This window comes from Vombatus ursinus, unplaced genomic scaffold (assembly GCF_900497805.2).
Source record: "Vombatus ursinus unplaced genomic scaffold, bare-nosed wombat genome assembly UNPS02014210.1, whole genome shotgun sequence".
NCBI classification, from domain to species: Eukaryota; Metazoa; Chordata; class Mammalia; order Diprotodontia; family Vombatidae; genus Vombatus; species Vombatus ursinus.
In genome coordinates, this window is record NW_020953988.1 from 402,280 (window position 1) to 410,855 (window position 8,576).

An 8,576-nucleotide genomic window follows, 5' to 3' on the forward strand; every position below is an offset into this window, starting at 1 on the left:
GCCTGCATCTGCTGTCCTCTTCTTCTCATCCTGGGGTCTTGGGAACAGCTGTCCACCTCAGATGCTGGCTGCTTTGAACCCTGCTCAATTCTTAGGATAAGGTCACCAGTTGGTTATACAATCCAGGGGGATAGTACTGCCTTTTGGAGGATTAACAGGTAGATCCAGGACTCCACTCCCCAGAGTTTTGCTGCAGTGGATGTAGTGAGGAGGACTTCAATGGGACCTTTCCACTGTGACTCCAAGTAGGGTTTTTGGAGATGGCATTTCCAGTAGACCCAGTGACTGGGTTGGATCAAGGGCTGAGTCTCGGATGGAATCTCTGAAGAATGGGACTGTGAGACAAGTTGGTAAGTCTCTGATATTTTCTAAGCCAATCCAATTAAGTATTGTAGAAGGCAGTCTTTGGCTTCTACGCTTCCCACATACGAGTATGGTGGCATTGGGTGTACTGTTGCTATCCCATAGGGACAAAGTTTATGGGAACCAAATGGTCTAGACCTAAGGATTGGCAGGGTAAAAGGAAGGGTTTGGGGCCAGGGGATACCTAGCTCCTCGGAGAGGAAGGTTTTAAGTATGCAATTAACTATTTGAAACATTCCTGATGACTGGGGGTGACAGGCACAGTGGATTTCTTTAGGAACCCCGATAATGAAATGATTTTTTTCTAAGAGGATTTCTGCTACCCATAGGCTGTGACAGTGCAACAGAAGAACACTTCCATGCCCCAGGGAAACATACAGAACTTAACTAAAACATATGTGTGACCAAAGGCAGGTGATGATTGATTGAAGTCAATCTGCCAGGTTTCTGCAGAGGAAGAGGAAACTGCCCAACAGCTGGCTTTAGAGATTCAGATGCATTGTGTTAGAGACAGGTGGGACACTCATCAGAGCCTCTGAAGTGTTGGGAAGCCTTATCTCTCTAGTCAGAAAGAGAGAACTAAAACATAAAGCAAATTACCATAAATCCCAATATTAGCCTGAAAAAGAGATTTTAATGTGTGAATACTGATTTTTTTTTGGAACTCCATTACCAGTGTTTTATATCCTTGTTTTGTTTTGTTTTTCCTGTAAATCAAGCTGTTTTCTTCTCATGACCTGATCAGCCTGGGGAGTGTTGTTTATATGAAGGGGAAAGAGACATGATAGCACAGTCTCTGGAGTCATCCTGTGGCCAGACAAGGAATAGCAACACGCTTGTCTTTGCTTGATCTTTATGTGTAATTTTCATCTTTGGTGTTTAGTATTTGTTATATGACAACATCCCATTAATTCATTTAAGAAGAGAAAATGTCTTCAGGTTTTGCCCTAATACTGTCTTCTATAAAATAAGCTTATAAACTGGGTCCCTAGTGGGGTGGGAGTGGGGAGGTTAAATCTATTGTTAGCTGAGAGCATATGGCACTGTGAACCCAGACACAGAAAGCAAGAGTCAATGGGGGAAACCTGAGTCCCTCCAGGAGGGAAATACTTGTGACCAAAAACACCAACAAGTCTTTCCTTAGCCATTAACTGACTACCCATTCTGGCACAAAGATTGTCCTCTAGTTTTTTTTTCCTTTTTGTTTATTAATTTATTTTGATTTATCAATAATCACTTCCATATGCTTTTGAGATTAAAATTTTTCTCCCCCTTCGTCCCCACCAAGATGGTGCATAATCTGATATAGGCTATACATTTATAGTCATATTAAACATATTTTCACATTAGTGATGTTGTAAGTAGAAATTAAAACCAATAGGAGGAACCATCAGAAAGAGGAAACAAAACTCAACAGGAGAGAAAAAAAATAACAGCTCGGCTTCCACAGTTCTTTCTTTGGGTCTGGATAGCATTTTTCATCACAAGGCCTCTGGAGATGTCTTAGATCCTTGTATTGCCAGGAAAGGTTAAGTTTATCAATATTAGTAATCATGCAACATGGCTGTCATTGTGTACAATGTTCTCTTGGTTCTGCTCACTTCACTGAGCATCAGACCATACAAGTCTTTACAGTTTGAAGTCAGCTTGTTCATCATTTCTTATAGCACAGTAGTATTCCATCACATTCATATAAGAACTTGTTCAGCCATTCCTCAATTGATGGACATCCTCTCAATTTCCAATTCTTTGCCACTACAAAGAGAGCTTCTATGAATATTTTTGTACATGTAGGTCCTTTTCCCGTTTGTGTGATCCCTTTGGGATATAGCCCTAGAAGTGCTATTGCTGGGTCAAAGGGTATGCACATTTTTATAGCCCTTTGGGCATAGTTCCAAATTGCTCTCCAAAATGGTTGGATCATTTCACAACTCCACCAATAATGCATTAGTGTTCCAATGTTCCCACATCTTCGTCAACATTTATCATTTTCCTTTTTTGTCATGTTGGCCATTCTGATAGGTGTGATGTGGTACCTCAGAGTTGTTTTGATTTGCATTTCTCTAATCAATAGTGATTTAGAGCATTTTTTCATATGTCTATAGATGGCTTTAATTTCTTCATCTAAGAACTGTCTGTTCATATCCTTTGACCATTTATCAATTGGTGAATAGTTTGTATTCTTATAAATTTGACTTAATTCTCTATATATTTTAGAAATGAGGCCCTTATCAGAGACACTGGCTGTAAAAATTCTTTCCCAATTTTCTACCTTCCTTCTAATCTTAGTTGCATTGGCTTTGTTTGTACAAAAACTTTTCAATTTAATGTAATCAAAGTTATCCATTGTGCTTTTCATAATGTTCTCTATCTCCTGTTTGGTCATGAATTCTTCTGTTCTCCATAAATCTGACAGGCAAACTATTCCTTGCTCTCCCAGTTTGCTTATAGTATCACCCTTTATATCTAAATCATGAAGCCATTTTGACTTTATTTTGGTATATGGTGTGAGATTTTGATCAATGCCTAGTTTCTGCCATACTCTTTTCCAGTTTTCCCAGCAGTTTTTTTCAAATAGTGAGTTCTTATCCCAGAAGCTGAGGTCTTTGGGTTTATCAAATAATAGATTACTATAGTCATTGACTACTGTGTCTTGCATACTTAACCTATTCTATTGATCCACCACTCTATTTCTTAGCCAGTACCAAGCAGTTTTGATGATTGCTGCTTTATAATACAATTTAAGATCTGGAATGGCTAGGCCACCTTCCCCTTCATTTCCTTTCATTAGTTCCCTTGATATTCTGGACCTTTTGTTCTTCCAAATGAATCTTATTATTTTTTCTAACTCTATAAAATAGTTTTTTGTTAATTTGATTGGCATGGCACTGAATAAGTAAATTAGCTTAGATAGAATTGTCATTTTTATTATATTAGCTCATCCTACCCATGAGCAACTGATGTTTTTCCAGTTATTTAGATCTGATTTTATTTGCGTGAAAAGTGTTTTGTAATTGTGTTCATAGAGTTCTTGGATTTGTTTTGGGAGGTAGACTCCTAAATATTTTATAATGTCTACAGTAAGTTTAAATGGAATTTCTCTTTCTATCTCTTGCTGTTAGACTTTGTTGGTAATATATAGAAATGTTGATGATTTGTGTGGGTTTATTTTACAGCCTGCAATTTTGCTAAAGTTGTTTGTTATTTCAAGTAGTTTTTTACTTGATTCTCCTGAATTCTCTAAGCATAACATCATGTCATCTGCAGAGAGTGATAACTTGCCTATTCTAATACCTTCAATGTTTTTTTCTTCTCTTATTGCTAAAGCTAACGTTTCTGGTATAATATTAAACAACAGTGGTGATAATGGACATCCTTGTTTCACCCCCGATCTTATTGGAAATGCTTTTAGCTTGTCCCCATTACATATTATGCTTGCTGAAGGTTTTAGGTAGATGCTATTTATTATTTTAAGGAAGAGTCCATTTATACCTATGCTCTCTAGTGTTTTTAATAGTAATGGGTGTGGTATTTTGTCAGAAGCATTTTCTGCATCTATTGAGATGATCATGTGGTTTCTGTTAGTTTTGGTGTTGATATGCTCAATTATGCTGATAGTTTTCCTAATATTGAACCAGCCCTACATTCCTGGTATAAATCCTACCTGGTCATATTGTATTATTCTTGTAATAAGTTGCTGTAATCTATTTGCTAATATTTTGTTTTAAATTTTTGCATGAATATTGAGATTGGGGGCAGTTTTAGGATTCTGTCAGTATTAATTGCACCTCATAGCCAGACTCAGAAATAGCCAGGTGGATAACATTCCTTTTCAAAGGAATACAATGGGGAAACTGAGCCAGGAGGATCCCATCTTAGACTGAGACTGAGTTTTTTCTCAGTTTTTTCCAGATGCACACCTCTACTTGTATCACATTCTCTCTGAGTAGCTTGTGGCATTTCTCAGATGATGGATTATTGACTATTGATTATGGATGGATTATTACCATCCATCAGACAACTCAAAATCGGTTACAATCCCAAGGGCTTCTGCTTCAAACTTCAAATTTCACTAATCACAGCATAAGGGAAAAATTTTACCAGGAATTACATCTCAAATTTAAATTTATCCCAGTGTAAAAACCAATCATTATAAATCAGTTATATATACTTGCACAGTCTCAGCAAGCCAAGTTCATTATTTAGGAACTCGATTGCCCAAACAAGATCTTTGGCAAGTTTACAAAATAAGGGGGATTGACAGGGACTCCTGAAAAGGGACTGCCTATTCACTGTTAGAGCTGCTGTGGGCTGTGCCTATTGACTAGCCCTGATGACTGCTCTGAATGGGCAGAACCAATTTGAATAAGGCTTTCACCTCATCTCTAGTAATCAAATACGAATTTTAGGTTTCAGCATTAAAAATAACCCAAATATCCTAGTCAGCAATCTTACAATATTCATAAGTGAGAGCCAAATTGTTTTAGCTGCAACTTCATGTTAACTATAGGCTATGGCGAAAATACCCAGTTTTCTAATGGCAGTTACAAAACATTAAAATACAGGGTTATGAGGGAAACAATTTTTCCGCTGTCTTTTTTTTAGTTAATTAATTAATTTATTTTTCATTTTCAAAATTCACTTCCACAAAGCTTTTGAGTTCCAAATTTTCTCCCCATCTCTCCCAATCCCCCACCCCAAGACAGCATGCATTCTGAATACCCCTTCCCTTCATCTTCCCTCTCTTCTAGCACCCCCCATCCCCTTCTCCTTCTATTTTCCTGCAGGGCAGGATAGATTTCTATACTCCATTACCTGTATATCTTATTTCCTAGTTGCATGTAAAAACAATTTTTAACATTTATTTTTAAAGCTTTAGGTTCCAAATTCTCTCCCTTCCTCCCTCCCCACCCACTCTCATTGAGAAGGCAAGCAACTTGATACAGGTTATACATGTGTAGTCATGCAAAACACCTCCATAGTAGTCATGTGAAAAACTAACTATATTTCCCTTCATCCTATCCCACCCCCTCATTTATTCTGTTCTCTCCTTTGATGCTGTCCCTCCTCAAAAGTGTTTGTTTCTAATTACCCCCTCCCCAATCTGTCTTCCCTTCTATCATTCCCCCCTCTCTCATCCTCTTCCCCCCTACTTTCCTGTGGGGTAAAATAGATTTCCATACCCAATTGAGTGTGTATGTTATTTCTTCCTTAAGGCAAATCCTATGAGAATAAGAGTCACTCATTCCCTCTCACATTCCCCCACTTCCCCTCCACTGTAAAGACCTTTTCTTGTCTGTTTTATGTGAGATAATTTGCTCCATTCTACCTCTCCCTTTCTCCTTCTCCTGGTATAATCCTCTCTCACCCCTTAATTTTATTCTCCAGATATTTCCCCTTCATCTTCAACTCACCTTATGCCCTCTATCTATCTATCTATATACATACATATAATAAAGGTCTCATGAGTTATTTTTCCATGCAAGAATGTAAATAGTTCAACCTTAATAAGTCCCTTATGATTTCTCTTTCCTGTTTGCCTCTTCATGTTTCACTTGAGTCTTGTATTTGAAAGTCAAATTTTCTATTCAGCTCTGGTCTTTTCATCAAGAATGCTTGAAACTCCTCTATTTCACTGAATATCCATTTTTTCCCCTGAAGGATTACACTCAGTTTTGCTGGATAGGTGATTCTTGGCTGTAATCCTATCTCATTTGACCTCTAGAATATTATATTCCATGCCCTGCAGTCCCTGAATGTAGAAGCTGCTAAATCTTGTGCTATCCTGATTGTGTTTCCACAACACTTGAATTGTTTTTTTTTTTTTTCTGGCTGCTTGCAATATTTTCTCCTTGACCTGGGAACTCTGGAATTTGGCTAAAATATTCCTAGGAGTTTTCCTTTGGGGATCTCTTTCAGGAGGTGATTGGTGGATTCTTTCCATTTCTATTTTACCCTCTGTTTCTAAAATATCAGGGCAGTTTTTCTTAATAATTTCTTGAAAGATGATATCTAGGGTCTTTTTTTTTATCATGGCTTTCAGATAGTCCAATAATTTTTAACCTATCTCTCCTGGATATATTTTCCAGGTCAGTCATTTTTTCCAATGAGATATTTCACATCATCTTCTATTTTTTTTTCATTCTTTTGGTTTTGTTTTCTCATTTCTGGATTTCACATAAAGTCACTAGCTTCCAATTGTTCCATTCTAATTTTTAAAGAAGTATTTTCTTCAGTGAGCTTTTGGACTTCCTTTTCCATTTGACCAATTCTGCTTTTTAAAGCATTCTTCTCTTCTTTGGCTTTTTGCATCTCTTTTGCCATTTGGGTTAGGCTATTTTTTAAGGCGTTATTTTCTTCAGTATTTTTTTGGGTCTCCTTTAGCAAGTTGACTAGTTTTTCATGATTTTCTTGTATCACTCCTATTTCTCTTCCTAGTTTTTCCTCTACTTCTCTTACTTGCTTCTCAAAATCTTTTTTGAGCTCCTCCATGGCCTGGGACCAATTCATATTTTTCTTGGAGTCTTTGGATATAGGAGCTGTGACTTTGTTGTCTTCTTCTGGTTGTATGTTTGATTCTTCTTTGTTACCAAAGAAAGATTCTATGGTCTGACTTTTTTTGCAAGGCTTGGTCATGATCCCAGCCAATTACTTGTGTTTTTAAGGTAGGGGTCTGCTTCCAGTGTGGAGAATGTACAGTCCCAAGCTTTGGGGGTTTTGTGCAGCTGTTTTCAGAGATACTTCTAGGGACTTGTAAATTTTCAGTTCTTCCAAGGTGGTATGATCAAAGGTGAGGTGTTTACTCCTTTCCTGGCCTGTGCTCTGGTCTATGAGTGACCACATGTATTTTTTTCTGCCTTGGAACTCTGAGAAGTCCCTCACTACTGATGTCACAAGCTCCACCATGCCAGTGCTCCTTGCCCCACGACTGCCACCCAGAACCGTGACCCAGATCCAAGCACAGGCAAAGCAAGAGAATCCTGCCTCAGCACCAGCAAAGAGATCCCTGCAATCCTGCTCTTATTAGCCACTCAATCCCCCCCCCCACTATCTGTGGGCTGAGAGCTTTAGAAGCAGCTGTCACCCCAGGGCTGCAATAGGACTGGGGCCAGATCAAGCTCCTCTCTCACCCAGCTCTGACAAGACCTTTTCTACTGACCTGCTAATCTCTTTGGCATTTATGGGTTGAGAAGTCTGGAAACTACCACAGCTGCCTGTGACTCAGTCCCCTGAGGCCTGCTCTAGGTTCACTGAGGACCCAGTTTTTGCCTGTGCAACCCACACCAAACTGAGTTCCTCTCTCAGCCCAGTGCAACAGACCTTTCTCATCAGCTATCCAGGGTGTCTTGGGCTGAAAATATATTTCACTCTATCTTTTTATGAGTTCTGCTGCTCTGGAATTTGTTTAGAGTCATTTGTACAAGTATTTGGAGGGGTTTGAGGGAAAACGCCAGTGAGTCCCTGTTTTCTCTCTGTCATCTTGGCTCCACCCCAATGTGGGCAATTTTTTTTTTTTGGTGAGGCAATTGGGGTTGAGTGACTTGCCCAGAGTCACACAGTTAGTGAGTGTTAGGTGTCTGAGGCCAGATTTGAACTCAGGTCCTCCTGACTCCAGGGTGAGTGCCCTATCCACTGTGCATCCTAGCTGCCCCAAGGTGGGTGATTTAAAGAGAGATTTTTGGTCTGGGATGAATCTGCAAAAGCCATTAGCACAAACTGCTTTTATGCTCAAATACAGGGGAGCCAGCCATCCCCCTACACTCTAACTGGGATGCTATTTTTTCTTAGTTCTATTCCTTCCTTCATCATTACAACCCCTGTGATTAGAGATTTAAGAAGTACCTGGAAGATTTGATTTGTGCTGGAGGAGACCACATTGTATGGTCTTTGAGGATTAGCTTAAGGAAGCTAAAATCAGGCAGATGCCAGATAACAACAGAAATAAGGAAAAGGGTAGAGGAACACTTAAATCTTCTCTGCATTCTTTTTTTCTGTTAAATAATGGATATAACCTCAAAGCCTTTGATGATTACAGTCACCCCTCTGGGGTTGTTTTTTTTTTCTTTTTCTCCCTTCTGCCTCTGACTCTTTCCCTACTGATGTCTCTCTTTCTCTGTCTGTCTCTTTCTATTTCTTGCTCTCATTTCCCTTTTCTTTCTTCATGCCTTCTCTCTCTCTCTCTCTCTCTCTCTCTCTCTCTCTCTCTCTCTCTC

General features: G+C 38.9%; 1 pseudogene; it reads left to right on the top strand.

The window, feature by feature from the left end:
- The first annotated feature begins 313 nt into the window (after positions 1-313).
- LOC114041927 overlaps positions 314-8,576 on the top strand; it is a 14,699-nt pseudogene continuing 6,436 nt past the window's right edge.